Below are 16719 nucleotides of genomic sequence, written 5' to 3'. Positions count from 1 at the left end.
GAAACATGATCCAAAAGGATAAATGCACCCCAACGTTCACTGCAGCACTGTTTACAACAGCCGAGACACAGAAGCAACTTAAATGCCCGTCTACAGGCAAATGGAAAAGAAGATGCGGTACGTATATACAACAGACTATTACTCAGCCTTTAAAAAGAACGAAATAATGCCATTTGCAGCAACATGGATGGACCTCTCTAGGTGTGGTACTGAGTGAAGTCAGGCAGAGGAGAAATAGCGTATGACATCCCTTATGTGTGGAATCTAAAAAGAAATGATACAAACAAACTTACAAAATAGAAAAGACTCACAGATTTGGAAAACAAACTTGCGGTTGCTGTGGGGTAGGGGAAGGGATAGTTAGGGAGTTTGGGATGAACGTGTACACAGTGCTGTATTTAAAATGGATAACCAACAAGGACCTAGTGTACAGTACATGGAACTCTGCTCAATGTTATGTGGCAGCCTGGAGGGGAGGGGGGTTTAGTGGAAAATGGATACACATATATGTGTGGCTGAGTCCTTCCCTATTCACCTAAAACTACCACAACATTGTTAATTGACTATACCCTCATACAAAATAAAAAATTTAAAGTCTGGGGGGAAAAAGAGCTTTTTCTGGATTCTTGGCCAGTTATTTTTAAAGGGAAATTATTTTTATAATATTTAGGAGTAATTTGGAGATAGTTTATCTTTTTTGTCAATAAAAACTATTTAAGAGCTGTTAAATCTTTTATATTATTACTTGGTAAATTTCAAAAAGACATTAGAAACTTGTTCTATGAATTAACAAGTCATTTTCTAATGAATTATAATATCTAATTAATACATTTTCTTCTCCAGAGGATCTTCCAGACCCAGGGATCAAACTCATGTCTCTTGTGTCTCCTGCACTGGCAGGAGGGCTCTTTACCAGCCCATATTATTATGTAGAATTCTCTAAGTAAATCAAACTGCTTCAAAAGGTTATCTAAAGCCCTACTGAAGTGTTAAAAGTTATTCTTGACCCTCTTTAAAGACAGTAAAGAAGACTTTATTCAAGGAGGGCTACTACTAAAAATTTAAGGTTTTTTTTTTTTTTAAGTAGGGAAGAGAGATGGGCTCGAATCACAAGGAAAAGCCAAGGAACAGAGTTGGGGTGGGGGTTGAGGGAAGATTGGTGAATGGAAAAAGTACTAAGAGCAAATACAATGGGTTCTGGCTAAACAGGATTCTTGCTGAAGGCAAAACCAGGAGACCAGACATTACCTGGGGGCTGGTGGAATATGAGGACTTTGATCAGAAATAGTCTACAGAGGTTGAGGATTCCCTTTTAATCCTTCCCTTAACTCAAATACTCAGCTGACCAAGTCTTGTTTAATAAGAATGACTTCAGGGCAGCTGGGGGAGGAAGGAAGCACTAAGAGAACCTCAATCTGGTTCCTGTGTCTTTTGCTACATGACTTTGGATGGCACAATTAATTATCCATGGCAAGGTTTTCAAGAAGATAAACTTTGGTAACTAAGTTGACTGGTACATTGCAAACAGTCAACAAACTTGCAGTCCTAAGTTTAGAAGAGCAACCAGACTTTCCAGTTGGGGTGAATATGGGGGGTTAAGGCAGTGGTCTTCAACCAGGGTGCCCATAACTTAATTGTTGTGCATGTGTGTGTGTGTGTGTGTGTGTGTGTGTATCTGTATATGTATAAAGACTTTAGAGGAGTTCCTAAACAGGGATTGTTTGAACAGAATCAATGTTCAAATCCTGAACTCCAATGTGTCCTCTCATAACCCCGGTTTACTGAAGAGAATGCTGCAGTGGCATGGCCCTTGGTTGTTGGCTGTTTTCCCACATTCTCTTTCCCAACCAGAGACCCTTCAACTACTTTACAAAATAAATTGAAAGCAAAGCCTCACTGGGCATATAACCTTAGTGTGTCTGCTCCAGGGGTAAACACCTGTGGTCCACAGATTTCTGGACAGAACAAAGCGAAGAAAGACACTAGAAGGCTCCAAGCCTTCTCTCTCAACCGCAACTTGAATTAAGGAGTCACATTATGCACAGACATGCATTTAACCACACTTAATTGCAATGTGCTAAGTTGCTTCAGTCATGTCCAACTCTTTGCGACCCCATGGAATTTTCCAGGCAAGAGTACTGGAGTGGGTTGCCATTACCTTCTCCAGGGGAATCTTCCTGACTCAGGGATCTAACCCACATCTCTTGTTTCCTGTATCAGCAAGCAGGTTCTTTACCACTAGTGCCACCTGGGAAGCCCCTTTCATTGCAATTAAAAAAAAAAAAATGAAGTCAACCTTCTCCTGACAAAAAAAGTCAGGCTACTTTGGTCAGATATTTTGTTCTCTCGCCTTATAATGAACGATATCTGACCAAAGTAGCCTGATTTTGTATGGTAGTTTGAACACTCTTTGGCATGGCCTATCTTTGGGATTGGAATGAAAATTGATCTTTTGCAGTCCTGTGGCTACTGCTGAGTTTTCCAAAGAGTCGGACATGACTTAGCGACTCAACAACAATCACAAAAGAAGTGCTATGCCAATCTATGTGCATGCGTGTGCTCAATCACTCAGTTGTGTCCAACTCTTTGCAACCCCATGGACTGTAGCCCACCAGGCTCCTCTGTCCATGGAATCTTCCAGGCAAGAATACTGGAGTGGGTTGCCATTCCTTTCTCCAAGGGATCTTCCCAACCCAGGAATTGAATCCAAGTCATTGGCAGGAGGATTTTTACCACTGAGCCACCTGGGAAGCCTATGCCAGTCTAGACACAACCCTATACACAAGTCTTCTGAAGGAAAAGGTGATTTTGAATGCAATTGGATTGTTTACAGCCTGATTCTCAGAAACTTCTGTCTATTCCTAGGGAAAGGACATGCAGTAGCACCAGTAAATAGTCACCTGGGGCCACATGATCCAGACCCCTGTGGGCACTGTTGTAAAGTGGACTATGATACCGTGCGGAGTGAGATACCAACTCATGATGATACCCATCTCAAGAGCCACAGGCACTGGCAATATCTGAAAACATAATGTAGCCAGAGAGATCACAGAAATTTCAAATCACTTGTTTGACAAACCTTGGAGATTTCCTGCAGCAGCTGGGATGGGTGGGGTGGTGGGGGTTCCCTCTATTCCATCTAATTTGTGGGGTCATCTCACTGCTGATCTCATGATGGGATTGGCTGTTGTCTGAAGACAGCAGGAAACTCTTTAGGTAAATTATCTAGGATTTATGAAATATGAAAATTGCTTTCTTCACTGTCTCCATCTCCAGGCTTCTTATCATCCCAATTGAGAATATGAGGACACTGAGACCCAGGGAAGCTGAATCGTCAGAGTTCTGCAGCAGTGCCTGTTCACGATGGGAATGGCATAGAGAAGTTTCCGTTTCTAACTTTGTCTAATCTGTACTCCATTTTCCTAATTTCAAGTCCAGAATTTAAGCCACAGGCTAGACACTATTGGAAATAAACTGTCTCAAAAGGGCATAACTTTCTTTATATTTTCCTCAAGTTGTTCCTGAAGTCATTTGGCTAATAGAATCAGCAGGGATTTGGGCAGGAAGCCGGGTGTGAAGTTGCAAGTGGCCCTGACTCACAGGGTGCGTCACTCTACTTGGGCGGCAGCTTGTCCGCCAACAGGCCAAGGGCCCCCCACCATGGGAGACTGGGCCAGGATTTGTTGGGACTGCACAATCAACAAGGACATACTACTCTTTTCCTTCTCTATTCCCAGGGAAGTATCCTTCCCTTTGACAGTGTTGTCCATTGCAGGGACTCTGGGATTCCTATGGGAAACAGAGGCCTCATTTGCTAAAGGAAAGAAAGTTCTTTATATTGAGAGTTTCATGAAGGATTTACAGTCTTGCTTGGCAAAAGATAATAATGAATATGAACTCAACGTACTCACAGAAAAGATTAATCATGCAGGCTCCAACAGAAATTCTCATATTGACACTATACTAAATTTGAATCCTTACACTTTATGTGCTGAAAGAGATCTGAACTTCCTTGTCAAGGACTCCTTTCTACGGGGGTCCATTGTTGTACTGCATTTCCACAAAGTTCACTTTTCTAACCTAAATCAACGTAATATGGTTCTCTTGGACACCAGCTTCTTTCAGACCTCTAGGGTCACGTACGTTCTGAGTGACCTGACAAGATCTTCTAAATCATTTTAAAATAACCTAAATATCTCAAATAGTTGTTTCTTACCCAATCCACCTCGCCAGAACACTTTATGACTTACATACCTCCCAGCATGACTTCAAAGGGGAATGGCAACTGCAAGGATGGGGAGCTTCACTCTCTCTTTCCCTACACAAGGCATATACTGCTCATCAGTCATCATGTTTGTTCAACTATACAGAGACTCTCAACTCTTCAGAATCTAATACTTCAAACAACACTGCAACTAATTGGAACTGACATCTAAATTAAAGTCTGTTCGCAATTCAAGGGTTAGATTAAATCACTAGAATATCTATTTTTCAGAGGTATTTTTTGAATAGCCCTAATCTTACACCCACCAACCTAATGTCACTTTCCCAGTGGAAACGTTCTGTTGTTGTTATTTAGTCATTAAGTCATGTCCAATTCCTTGCAATCCCACGGACTACAGCCCACCAGGCTCCTCCCAGGCAAGGAAACTGGAGTGGGTTGCCATCACCTTCTCCAGAGAATCTTCTCAACTCAGGGATGGAACTTGTGTCTCCTGCATTGCAGGTGGATTCTTTTACCACTGAGTCACCAGGGAAGCCCGTCATTCTGTAGATGACTCCAAAATTCCATCTCTCTTTCTTTAAACTGCACATTAGAAATCTAACTCCCTTTCTGAGGTTTAAATTATCAGAGAATATCTTCATGTAGAGAGATAAGGGACAGCTTATCCCCTGTCTTCTTTTAATTATTTGAAATGAGTATATTTTTGGTTTCCTGAATTGTCTAAGTTGGCTCTTAGGATTCTAGTTATGTTCATATTTTATCCAATTATATCATAAAATAAGGAATCTAAAAAGTAGTCATTGACTAGTTATTATTCAATTTTGACAGACTTGCTTGACAACTGTAAGATCACTCATTTGTAATGGATAAACACTCTGGAAAAGTAATTCCAGGTCTTAAATACTTTTTAGGATTTCAGAGCCTAAGAGGAAAATCTTAGTAACAGAATCAAATGTGTCTGGTTCAGTATTTTACCAAGTCTGCTCTTTAGAACAGCAGATCATAGGGGTCCTGTGATCGATAAAGTCTGGAAACCCTGAATCCAAGTCCCAGTCAAAGACACATAGCATGTTAAAGGCTGTAAAAGTCCCACAGGAAATAGATAGGCCTCTTTAGTTTGACCAAGCCAAACTTTTAGAAAGCACGAAAATTCTGTTTTCTGTTCATGAAACATCTATCAACAACTCTTCTAAAGAACATATTTTAGGAAATCTCAGCATATCTAACCTCTTGCCTCAACCAGACACATTTTAAAATGTAGAGAATTCCCTGGTGGTCCAGTGGTTAAGACTCTATGCTTCCACTTCCAGGGGCACAGGTTCCCACCCTGGTTGGGGAACTAAGATCCCACATGCTGTGCAGTGTGGCCAAAAATATATAAATAAAAATGTAAAAACTAAAAAATAAAATGTGAAAGATGACCATCTTTATAGAAGATCTTCAGGTCTTCACAACATCTGTCTAATCATCTACAGGGTCAAGTTCTCTGATCAAACTCTTTCTTGCAAGGATTCAATCCTTTCATCTCAGTTTTTCCCCTCTTATCCTCTCTCTTGTAGGTATGCGGAACTCATTAGCTTTCTCCTTAGCCTTTTTAAATGCAACCATGGTAATGTTCCTCCCTAGATTAATATCCCTTGGCCAATCCCCAGCGCCTTTAAGACAATTCCAAACCCTAAAGAATAACAAGTAAGACTCCCACCTTTGTTTCATTGTTCAGGCCTCTCCCATCTTACACACCCTCCATCATAACCTACCTGGGAATCCTCAGACACACTTTCTAGTTTGCATGTGTTTTCTAAAACACCCTTCCCTATCCACCAGGAAAACTCATACTCAGGCTTCAAGTCTCAGGTCAAACTACACCTCATGAGGTTTCTCTGATCACTGCACTTATTCCAGAGTCCCACAGCACTGAGAGCCTCCCCAACTCCCTCACCATCATCGCAGTGACTCTCGTCATCTGTTTCATTATCTGTCTCCTAACCTGTGGGATGAAAACTCACCATAGCGCACCTGGTATGTAGTAAACTTGTAATAAACATTTGTTTAATGAATTAATTTATAAACAAGCAGACATAAGAATTTGAGATCAGCTTTTCTTTTATAGTAAAAAGGTACAGGGCCTTATTTTATCAATCCTACCCCCTAGTAGTTTCCTTTTTTTTTTTTTTCTTTTCTTTTTTAGGAATCTCTCTATTGTCTCCACATCCCTATCAGAAGAAGGAAGCATAACCAAACCCTGTATAGTAGTTTATGTTATCTGGAGCTCGAAGTTCTTTCTTTTGGGTGAATCTATGATGAATTTGATTTCAAATTCCCTCTCAATTGTTGGTATTTCTTCTCATAAACATTCTATTTTCATACCAAGAACAGGAAATTAAAGTTAGGACTTTGGTGGGTGTATAAAATCACACCCTGATTTTATCACACTCTGAATTATGGCTAAAATCTGAAATTATTTCTAATTTCAGATTTCTTTCAGAAAATTAATTCTCCCAACAGTAACACTGCTAAAACTTCTCAAAGATGTAAACCACGTTGATTGTGTTATATATTACTTTATAAGTCTCTTTATTAGAGGACTATGTCTCTGGCACTAGGGAGAATGAATGAATGTTAAAGGACTTCAGGCTCATTAATGGATTTTAGTACCTTTGGAATTAGGTATATAACTCATTGTTGTTTAGATACTAAGTTGTGTCCAACTCTTTTGTGACTCCATGGCCTGTAGCTTCTCCACCCGTGGGATTTCACAGGCAAGAATACTGGAGTGGGTTGCCATTTCCTTCTTTAGGGGATCTTCCTGACCCAGGGATAGAACCTACATCTCCTGCATTACAGGCTGATTCTTTATCATTGAGCCACCAGGGAAGCCCTCATATAACATTTGAATACAAAAGATTAATAACTTACAGATGTTTGGATACTTCACCTAAAGACTAACTAATGCAAATGATAATTACAAAGAATACGAGCCTACTATGTTGGATTATTATGGAAAGTCAATAAGAAAATATTTTCTTCAGCCATATGTAGAGCAATAGCATTCAGAATTGCAAACACAACTATGCATCCAAACATAACATTACTGGATTTGTCAAAATAGTTACTAACAATGATTCTTCTGTTTGGCTCAGTGGCTAGGAGAATCCCAGAGTGGGATTATTGGAAGGAAATAAATCCTTTCAATTATCAGTAGTCCCTGGGAAAAGGAAAAGTGCAACTTGAGAAAATATGCCAGGAGTGTAGCAACTCTGATGACAACACACAGGCAGCAGTTTAAGGCAAGAAATGGCATGGCAACAGCCAGGACTGCTGGGTGGCAAGTGATGAAAAGCAAAGTCACCTGGCTTAAGAGGGAAAAAAAGGAAAATAACTGACTCATATAAAGTCCAGGAAGGGCTGGATCCAGGGGCAATCTCACTGTATAACCAGTTTGAATTGTTTCAGAAATGTGCAAACACCTAGGTTCCTATTTCCAAAAAATCGAACATCCTGAACCCTGAAGTCATCTACTCATATCACAATGGTTACCTCAAATTCAAATGTTCTCTTTGTGACAATCACTACACATTAGATTGTGAGATGGTTCTTAGTTAACAGCACATTGAATGAAGTTTTACTTTTCATCTCTATACTTGAGCTGAAGCCCCAAAGCTAAGAATAATGAGACAACTGCCCCTGCATTCTAAAGAGACTGCCTGCCATATCCATGCAGACTCAGTTAAAAAAAAGACAGATCGATCCAGTATCTAGGGAACTCTCACTTCCAGCTTCTAAACGACAAGACCAAATTGTGAAAGTTGGTTGAAGAAAGTCAAGGAGAACAGAAATTCAAAGGAGGAGAGATTGTTTTGGCTTTTCTTCCTCCTCTTCTCATACTCAGAGACAGGTACTCGACCTCCTGACCTGCCATATAAAGACGGGAGGTGTCTGCAGGACAGGAGACATGCACCTCACTTTCCAGCGGAAGTGGAATTTATCAGATCGTGAGATGAATGGAAGTGATGGGTGAGGGATAGAGGAGTCAGGGACGCCTCACTGATAAGCAGACATTTAAGGAAGGGCCTGAGAGTCGTGGAGCAAGCCGTGCAGATGGCTGGGGGAAGAGTGAAGCAGAGAAACAGGAAACTCAGAGGCCCTTGGCAGAAACATGTTTAATAGGGATGGAAAGAAGGCCAATGGGCCTGAAGAGGGCAAATGGCAGGAAACAAGGACAGAGATTAGAATAGGCTGAGATTACTCTGTACTTAATGGGTAGAGAGTAAAGACAGTGACAAAAAGAACACACCCCCCTGCTCATGCCCACTGTGGATGCCTGAGCCTTGGATCAGGTCTGGGCTGGGTTTGGGGTAGGCCATGGGAAACTGAATTACATGCGAGATTAGATGCAACTGGGTTAGTGAATTAGATGTAAGGTTTTAAGTTAGACTGAACTGTATTTGTCTTTTTAATACCTGAAAGTAAGCCTTAAATACCCCAAGTGACTAAAGAACCATAGGGACTATCTGAAGTTATTTGTAATGAGAAAATCCATGTTTGAAGGTCATTTCTTTATGTATTTAGCTGCACTGAGTCTTAGATGCAGCTTGTGGATTTTAGTTCCCCGGCCAGGGATCAAAAACCAGGCCTCATGCACTGGGAGCACAAAGTATTAGCCACTGGACCACCAGAGGAATGTTTGAAGGTTAAAGAAAATAAATCCATTCCCTATTTGTACCCCCACAGAGTTTATCTCCATTCAATCAACTGATTACTTTCTTAAAGAACAAAACCTTTATGATTCATCTGTGAACTCATTGTATACAGCAGAATGTTTTACATGTTATTATGCATAAATTCAGTAGATATCTGCAGTGAACCATCAAGTGGGATAATATACCATTTGGAAAAATAAAAATGATGTGGTATTAGATCAATGGTCAGATAAGAGAAAGCTGAGGTGGGGCCTAACCTTCTAAATCATATAATTCAAAACTTGAGGTTATTTGTAGAGCTTACATGTGGTCTCCTGACCTTTAATCAGAGTCACCTACAAAGGACTTAGCGTGAATGTGTTAGATAGTGCCAATAACCAGTCTATGACAAAGAAATGATGTTTGCTGCTTGCTAGTTTCAAATGTGCAGTGCAGGTTCTAGGAAATATAAACAACTGCAGTATTGTAAGATGAAATAAAACCGGACAGAAACAGGATGGCAAACCGGAGGAGAGACACTTGTGCAAATGACAGAAATCACTAAACTGGCTTTTTCCGCTTCCATGTTTGGCTTAAACAAAATGAAAGTTTATTATTCTTTCACATAGAGGAGGTCTAGAGTTTGGCAGGCCAGATCAAGATGACCCTAGATTTCCTCTGGCACACTGTTCTGGTCATCCTTAGCCCATCACCTCATGATCCAAAATGGCTACTCGATTTCAACCCATCACATCTTCATCCTAATCAGCAGGAAAAGGAAAGGCAAAAGGGTACTCCTTTTTTCTTTGAAGAACAATTTTATGACGTTCTCACAGTATTTCAAGCTTACCATATCTAGCTGCAAGGGAGACTAGGAACTGTGGCCTTTGATATTGTGTTTCTAAGGAGGAAAAGGAAAATGTATGGACAGCATAGGCAAGCAGCCAACTCTGCCTCACCTCGTTTCTCTTGGAGACCTGTTCATGAAGTTAAGTTGATGTTGTTTACCAAGAAGAGTTCTATTTCTTAGATCTGCCTGCCAAAGTGGTGTGTTCACAGCTCTACATACTGGTTATATTGCGCTTCTGATTATCCTTAATGGGTAATTTCACTGACACTAAAGACAAAAGTTTAGTTATATAACCTATCAATATCCTATGTTCACCCTTCTCCTAGAAGCATCAACTATTTATTTGTCTCCTATGGAAATTAGCACTAAATGATTTAGTAAACATGTACTGAAGGGCAGGGTGTGGTGATAGAAACACCGGTGGCCTCAGATCAGACTCTCCTGGATTAAACTCTTGTCATCACCATTCAAGAAACATGACTTCAGGCAAGCATCCTAACATCTCTAAATTCCCATTTCCTTATCCATAAGATAATGATGATAAATCTTCTTGAGACTTATGTGAGAAGAAAGCAAAATGAAAAGTGACTGTATGTCCCTATAACACTCAAAACTGCTATTCCAGAATTCCCTCAAGCATCAGCTCTGTGCCTGGAACCATATGTAGCACTGAAAATCCAAACAAGCAAGCAAGAAGGTTGTAACGCAATGGATGAGCTTAAGAAACCCCAAAACAGGCTCTACAGTATAGGAGAGGCTTCCTGTATGTGCAACATTAGAATAATGCAGCTCTCCCTTAACTGATATAAAAATTGTGGATACATTACCTTCTGGAAAATGAAATGATTCAATCTGTTAAGAATTTGTGTGTTTGACTTGCTGTTGACATATAGGCCATAACAAGTAGGTAAATAAAGTCACACCAAAGGCTTGCAATGGCCCTGCTGATTGATTTTTCAGAAAAGTGACAGACAAGTGGGTTTCCCAGGTGGCTCAGCAGTAAAGAATTTCCACCTGCAGTGCAGGAGACACAGGAGATATGGGTTTGATTCCTGGGTCGGGAAGATCCTCTGGAGGATGGCATGGCAACTCACTCCAGGATTCTTGCCCGGAGGATCCCATGAACAGAGGAGCCTGGCAGGCTGTGGTCCATAGGCTCACAAAGAATCGGATATGACTGAAGTGACTTAGCATGCGCACACGAAAGAGAATTACCTACAAGCTTTGTGAAGATTACATATTACTTTAGGTTAGAATTTTAAAGCTAAAACAAATTGATCAACGCACTACAAAAACTCAGGCAAAAGCCAACTTCTTATCTTGTACATCTTCACATTTTTAAAGCTCAAGGCGATAACAGTAATGCATATCATTCCCTTCTTTGCTTGTTGCAGTGAGGATCTCTATGTGCTTGGCCTCAGGGCAGGTAGTGAGGATGTGACGATGAACAGGACGGCATCTGTCCTCCCAGAGTGCAACGTGCAGAGGGGATGCAGACAAGTGATACCTGCATTGTTGTTGTTCAGTCACTCAGTCATTTCCAGTTCTTTGAGACCCTATGGACTGCAGCATGCCAGGCTTCCCTGTCCTTTACCATCTCACCGAGCTTGCTCAAACTCATGTCCATTGAGTCAGTGATGCCATCCAACCAGCTCATCCTCTGTCATTACTCATGCAATTAATGTTACAAAGAGGGGAGATGTCCCAGAGCACTATGTGAGCTCATAGGAGGGACAGCAGCCCAGCCCAGGCCCATCCAGGAAAGCTGCGGAGAAGAAGTGAGTTCTTCAGTTCAACACCAAAGTTTGGAGGATGAGTAGAAATTAACGATCCCTGGGTCAGGAAGATGCCTTGGAGTAGGAAATGGCAATCCACTCTAATATTCTCACCTGGGAAATCCCATGGACATAGGAGTCTGGGAGTCCACAGTCCTTATGGTCACAGAGTTGCACATGACTTAGAGACTAAACAACAACAAAAGGGTGCTTCAGTCAGTGCCAGAGTACATCCAAAAGGCATGGTGTATCAAGGAAGGGAGGGGTTCCATGTGGCTGAAAAGCAACATGAGCAATGAGACTTGCTAAGGCCAGATCTTGCATCATGGCATAGATACATAAAGGGAAGAACCTTGACCCCCATCACTTCAAATCCTAGGCTTTCCCTAGCTTTCTAGGAAATGCAGAACAAAAACTTAGGATTCATTTTGTTATGGTGAAGAATAATTTTACAGAAAAAAAATCTGAGAAACAGCTACATAAGGACACTTGCACATGGAAGACACAGACAAAGCAGTATTTAGGATGTTTGTTCACAGACTTTTCTAAGTGAAAGGAGTTGGGAATCCTACACTCCCTTCTGCACAATGGAGACCTCTTTGAGAAGGAGAAAGGAAATTAGCCAGGGAGATCCACCATCCTCATCTGTCATCCGAGGTGCCTTTACCCTCTCTGGCTTGTGATATGCCTCCATAACCACTTCCTTTCTTATTCCCCTAGCCCTTCATCTCTCCTGCTTCCTCTACCACTTACGTTCACTATGGAAACATCAGTCTGACAGAAAGAAGCACGAGAGACACCTGCGGTTTAGACATTCATTCACCCAACACTTCAAGGTGTCCAAGGGCAGAGGAACAGCCACCTTAAGTGTCAGTGTATAGCTGTTGCTCAGATTTTTTATATAAAATTATTTTTTGATATAACAAAATTAATCCTGATTTTTTTGCTCCATATTTTCTAGAAAATTAAGAGATGCCTATGGTCTGGGTTGCTGATATGTTTCAAACCACTCACCTCTCAGCCCCACAAGCATCAAAGTACTGAAGGTAGATTAAGAGACAAGTGAATTTTATAAATGATGTGCCAGGGTTCAGAGAAATGGGACAGAAGTCATGTATGTTGGAGTAATTGGAGGAGGCCTTCAAATAAAGAAATAAAGATTTACTCATCACCCTCCATGTACTAAGTATAGAAAATTCTGTAAGGCAAGTATTAGTTCTCATTTTGAAGATTAGAAAACAGAGTCGCCGAGAAGACAAGAGATTTTCCTTAAATAGTTAAGCAACAAAGCCAAGATTTTGGACCTAGGCCTTCAAGTCCAGTATTCTTTCATTTATACGAACCTACTTCTTGGAAGTGACAAAGTGCTGATTGGGTCTTGAAAGATTGGTGGGAGTAAGCTATTGAGAGAGAAACTTTGCAGAGAAAGCGTATCTCAGAGGCAGGGTGACCTTTTCTTTGTAAACTTTTTCTTTTATATTGGGGTATTGGGCCTCCCTGGTGGCTCAAGATGGTAAAGAATCTGCCAGCAATGCCAGAGATCTGGGTTCCATCCCTGGGTCGGGAAGATCCCTTGGAGAAAGGAATGGCAACCCGCTCCAGTATTCTTGCTTGGAGAGTCCCAATGGACAGAGGGGCCTAGCGGTCTACAATACACGGGGCTGCAAAGGTCAAACAGGACTGAGCTGACTTTCACTTCACTTCATAGCTAATTAACAATGTTACTATAGTTTCAGGTAGCAGCAGCAACTGTCCGCACATATACATGCATCCATTCTCCCCAAAACTCCCCTCCCATTCAGACTGCCACCCAACATTGAGCAGAGTTCTCTGTGCTATACAGTAGATTCTTGTTGGTTATCCATTTTAAATATAGCAGTGTGTACATGTCCATCCCAAACTCCCTAACTACCCCTTCCCTCCCTTCTTCCCCACTCTGGCAACCATAAATTCCTTCTCTCAGTTTGTAAGCCTGTTTCTATTTTGTAAATAAGTTCATTTGTATCATGTCTTTTTAGAGTCTGCATATAAAGGATATAATACAATGTTTCTGCTTCTCTGAATTGTGTGTGTCAGTCACTGATTCATGTCCCACTCTGCAATGCCATGGACTGTAGCCCATCAGGCTACTCTGTCTATGGACTTCTCCAGGCAAGAATACTCTGATTTACTTCACTCAGTATCCGACATGGTGACCTTTGAGGTCATTGGTAGATTATGTTGCCATCATCTCTTTTCCCTCACATTTTCCTCTGTAGCAGGACATTAGAGATGATTGGGGAAGATAACATTTTACTTTATCTGTTCATTCTGTTTGCTAGGGTGCCAATTTTGAAGCATGGCTATGAGGAATTACTCTCGGGGGAGGAATTTTTAGATAACAACTTTATGACTCTTCAGTAATTTAGAAAGCTTAGTTCACAAGAATTTTGTAAAATTCCATCATTTTCTTATTGTACTTCACTCTGGTCTCCAGACAGTAGAAAACATGATAGAAAAGGGGAGAGCTGATGTTATATCCTCACTTCTCTATCCTTCCTGCCTTTTTTTTTGTAGAAGCCTCTTAACTTCATGTGTTAAGTGATCAGTTTACACTGGCAACAGTTGGCTGGCTAGTCCAGCTGAACTGTGTTGTATGACTTTCAGCCATCAGGTGTCAAGTTTTGGATGCAAACATAACAAAAGATCTTCTGGATCAAACTGTACAGATTTTGCTGTATGTTACCACTCTTTTGTTTATACATTTGATTTTAACATTTGTATTAAAAACTCAGCTTAGTATAAAGGCTACTTACTCTACACCTTGCTTATTTTCAGCAATCTCATTTTTTTTTTTTTTAGGGTGTTTTGAATGAAGACTCAGCAAGCTTGTGAAGTTGCTCAGTCATGTCTGATTCTTTGCAACCCCATGCACTGTAGCCTACCAGGTTCCTCCATCCATGGGATTTTCCAGGCAAGAATACCGGAGTGGGTTGCCATTTCCTTCTCCAGGGGATCTTCCTGACCCAGGGATCAAACCTGGGTCTCCCACATTGTAGGCAGACCCTTTACCGTCCGAATCACCAGAAAGTCCAAAGCTTAGGTTGCACTTTGTAATTCAAGAGTTGAACATACGATTGTTGGCCACATAGTCCAAAGAGGTTAAGTGATCGGTTTGTCACAGAAAATATGTTCGAATAACACGAGAAGTTTTAATTCCTAAGAAACTGTTGAAAGAGAAAGAAACTATTCAGGGATTCTGGTCATTGGAAGAGGAGGCTAGAGTTGTTCTCAAAATTTTACCAGCAATGACTTCAGAAAACTAGCAAAAGGTCATTAGCAAAACAGCTTGGAAAACGTAATGGTCAATAAGGATAATGCAGAGCCAAAATATTTTGATTTTATAATCTCTGGATTATATATATTTCACACACACACAGACACACATATGTATATTTCTTGCCTGAAAAATCCCATGGACAGAGGAGCCTGGTAGGCAGGCTACAGTCCAAAGGTTCTCAAAGAACAGACATGACTGAGCAACTAAGCATTCTCTAAAACGGAATACTTAAAGCAGTTTTTTAGAGAGGCAAGTTCTCAATTTGTTATACATGGAAACACATAATAATTTCCAATGACCTTTTTTAATGGAAGTTTTAAGATTTTCCCTTGTGCTTCTGGTGGCTTTTATGACACTACCATTTTCTTGTTTCTGCTCTTAAGACACCACTAATATACCCTAAAAATATTTTCAAATGCCAAAAGTAAAGAAGAGAAAGAATTTGAGAGAAGAGCAGCATTACTTCAAGGGATGAGAGAAATATATGAAATAGACAAGTCAGTCACTCTGGCTACAGGAGAGACCAGTGGACTGGAGCGAACAAAGCACTGCTTTGCCAAGCCAGAAACTAGCAATAGTTTCCTGTTCAAAACAATTTTGATTAGACAAAGGGCATCTAGAAAATGTAGATAGCTGATCCAAAATAATGTAATGTGGAACAGAAATTTTAAAATAGAAACAGCTTTCCAATCTAAAATGAATGTTATAGTAAGACTCAGAAATTCAGGCAATTGCTAAGTTGTCATATTTAGTTAGATTAACATCTTATAATTAGCATGGCTAATAAATAAGAGAGGTAACTAATATCTGGAACAAAATGGAGCATGTATATATTCCAAGAAAAGGATTTTGTATCTGAAGTGCTTCCCAAACTTTAGTGTGGGTAAAAGTAGTTGAGATGCTTGTCAAATGTTGACTTCCAGGCCTCTATCCCAGAGAGTCTGGTTTAGCAGTTTTAGAACATAGCTTCTTGGTGGTGATCAGTCGTGGCCAAATCTCTGTGACCTCTGGGACTGTAGCCTACCAGGTTCCTCTGTCCATGGAATTTTCCAGGCAATAATACTGGAGTGGGTTGTCATTTCCTCCTCCAGAGGATCTACCTGACCCAGGGGCTGAACCTGCATTTTTGTGTCTCCTGCATTGGCAGGTGGATTCTTTACCACTGTGATCTGGGAAGCCCAGGCTTTATTAACATTTGGAGTAGGATCATTTTCTTGTTGTGCTGGACTGTCCTGTGCATTGCAGGGTGTTTAGCAGCATTCTGAGTCTGTTAGATATCAGATACCTCTCTCCTGTCCCGTTTTCAGACACTGCCAAATGTCCCCTGAGGGCAAAAAAAAAAAAAAAAAAATCATTCCTGGTCTTTGAGAATCACTTGCTTAGGGTAAAGCTTAGGAACCTGCATTTCTATTAAAACATCTAGGTTATTTTGATAAATGTGGTGTGTGTGGACCAAATCTGCAGAAACGCTGAAATGAAGTGGTATGAGTTGAATTATGTCCCCTCCAAAATTTGTGTTAAAGTCCTAAACTTCAATATCTCAAAGTATGATCTTTTTGGGAACTGGTGACTTAGTTAAGATGAGGCCATACCAGGTTAGGGTGGGCCTCTAATCCTTATAAAAAGAGGACATTTGGACACAGAGACAGGCACATGGGGGAAAGGCCATGGAAAGACTAGAGCTCTTTTGCCACAAATCAAGGAATTACCAGAAGCCAGGAGAAGGGCTTGGAACAGATCCTTCTCAGGTGCCTACAGGGGAACCAGGACCCTACAAACACTGTGACTTTAGAAGTACAGACTGTGAGACAATAAATTTCTGTTGCTTAAGCATTCAGCTTGTGGTACTTTGTTATAGAAGCCCTAGCAAA

The sequence above is a fragment of the Ovis canadensis genome, chromosome 12 (assembly GCF_042477335.2).
Source record: "Ovis canadensis isolate MfBH-ARS-UI-01 breed Bighorn chromosome 12, ARS-UI_OviCan_v2, whole genome shotgun sequence".
Taxonomy (NCBI): domain Eukaryota; kingdom Metazoa; phylum Chordata; class Mammalia; order Artiodactyla; family Bovidae; genus Ovis; species Ovis canadensis.
Note: the sequence above shows the minus strand (reverse complement) of the source record.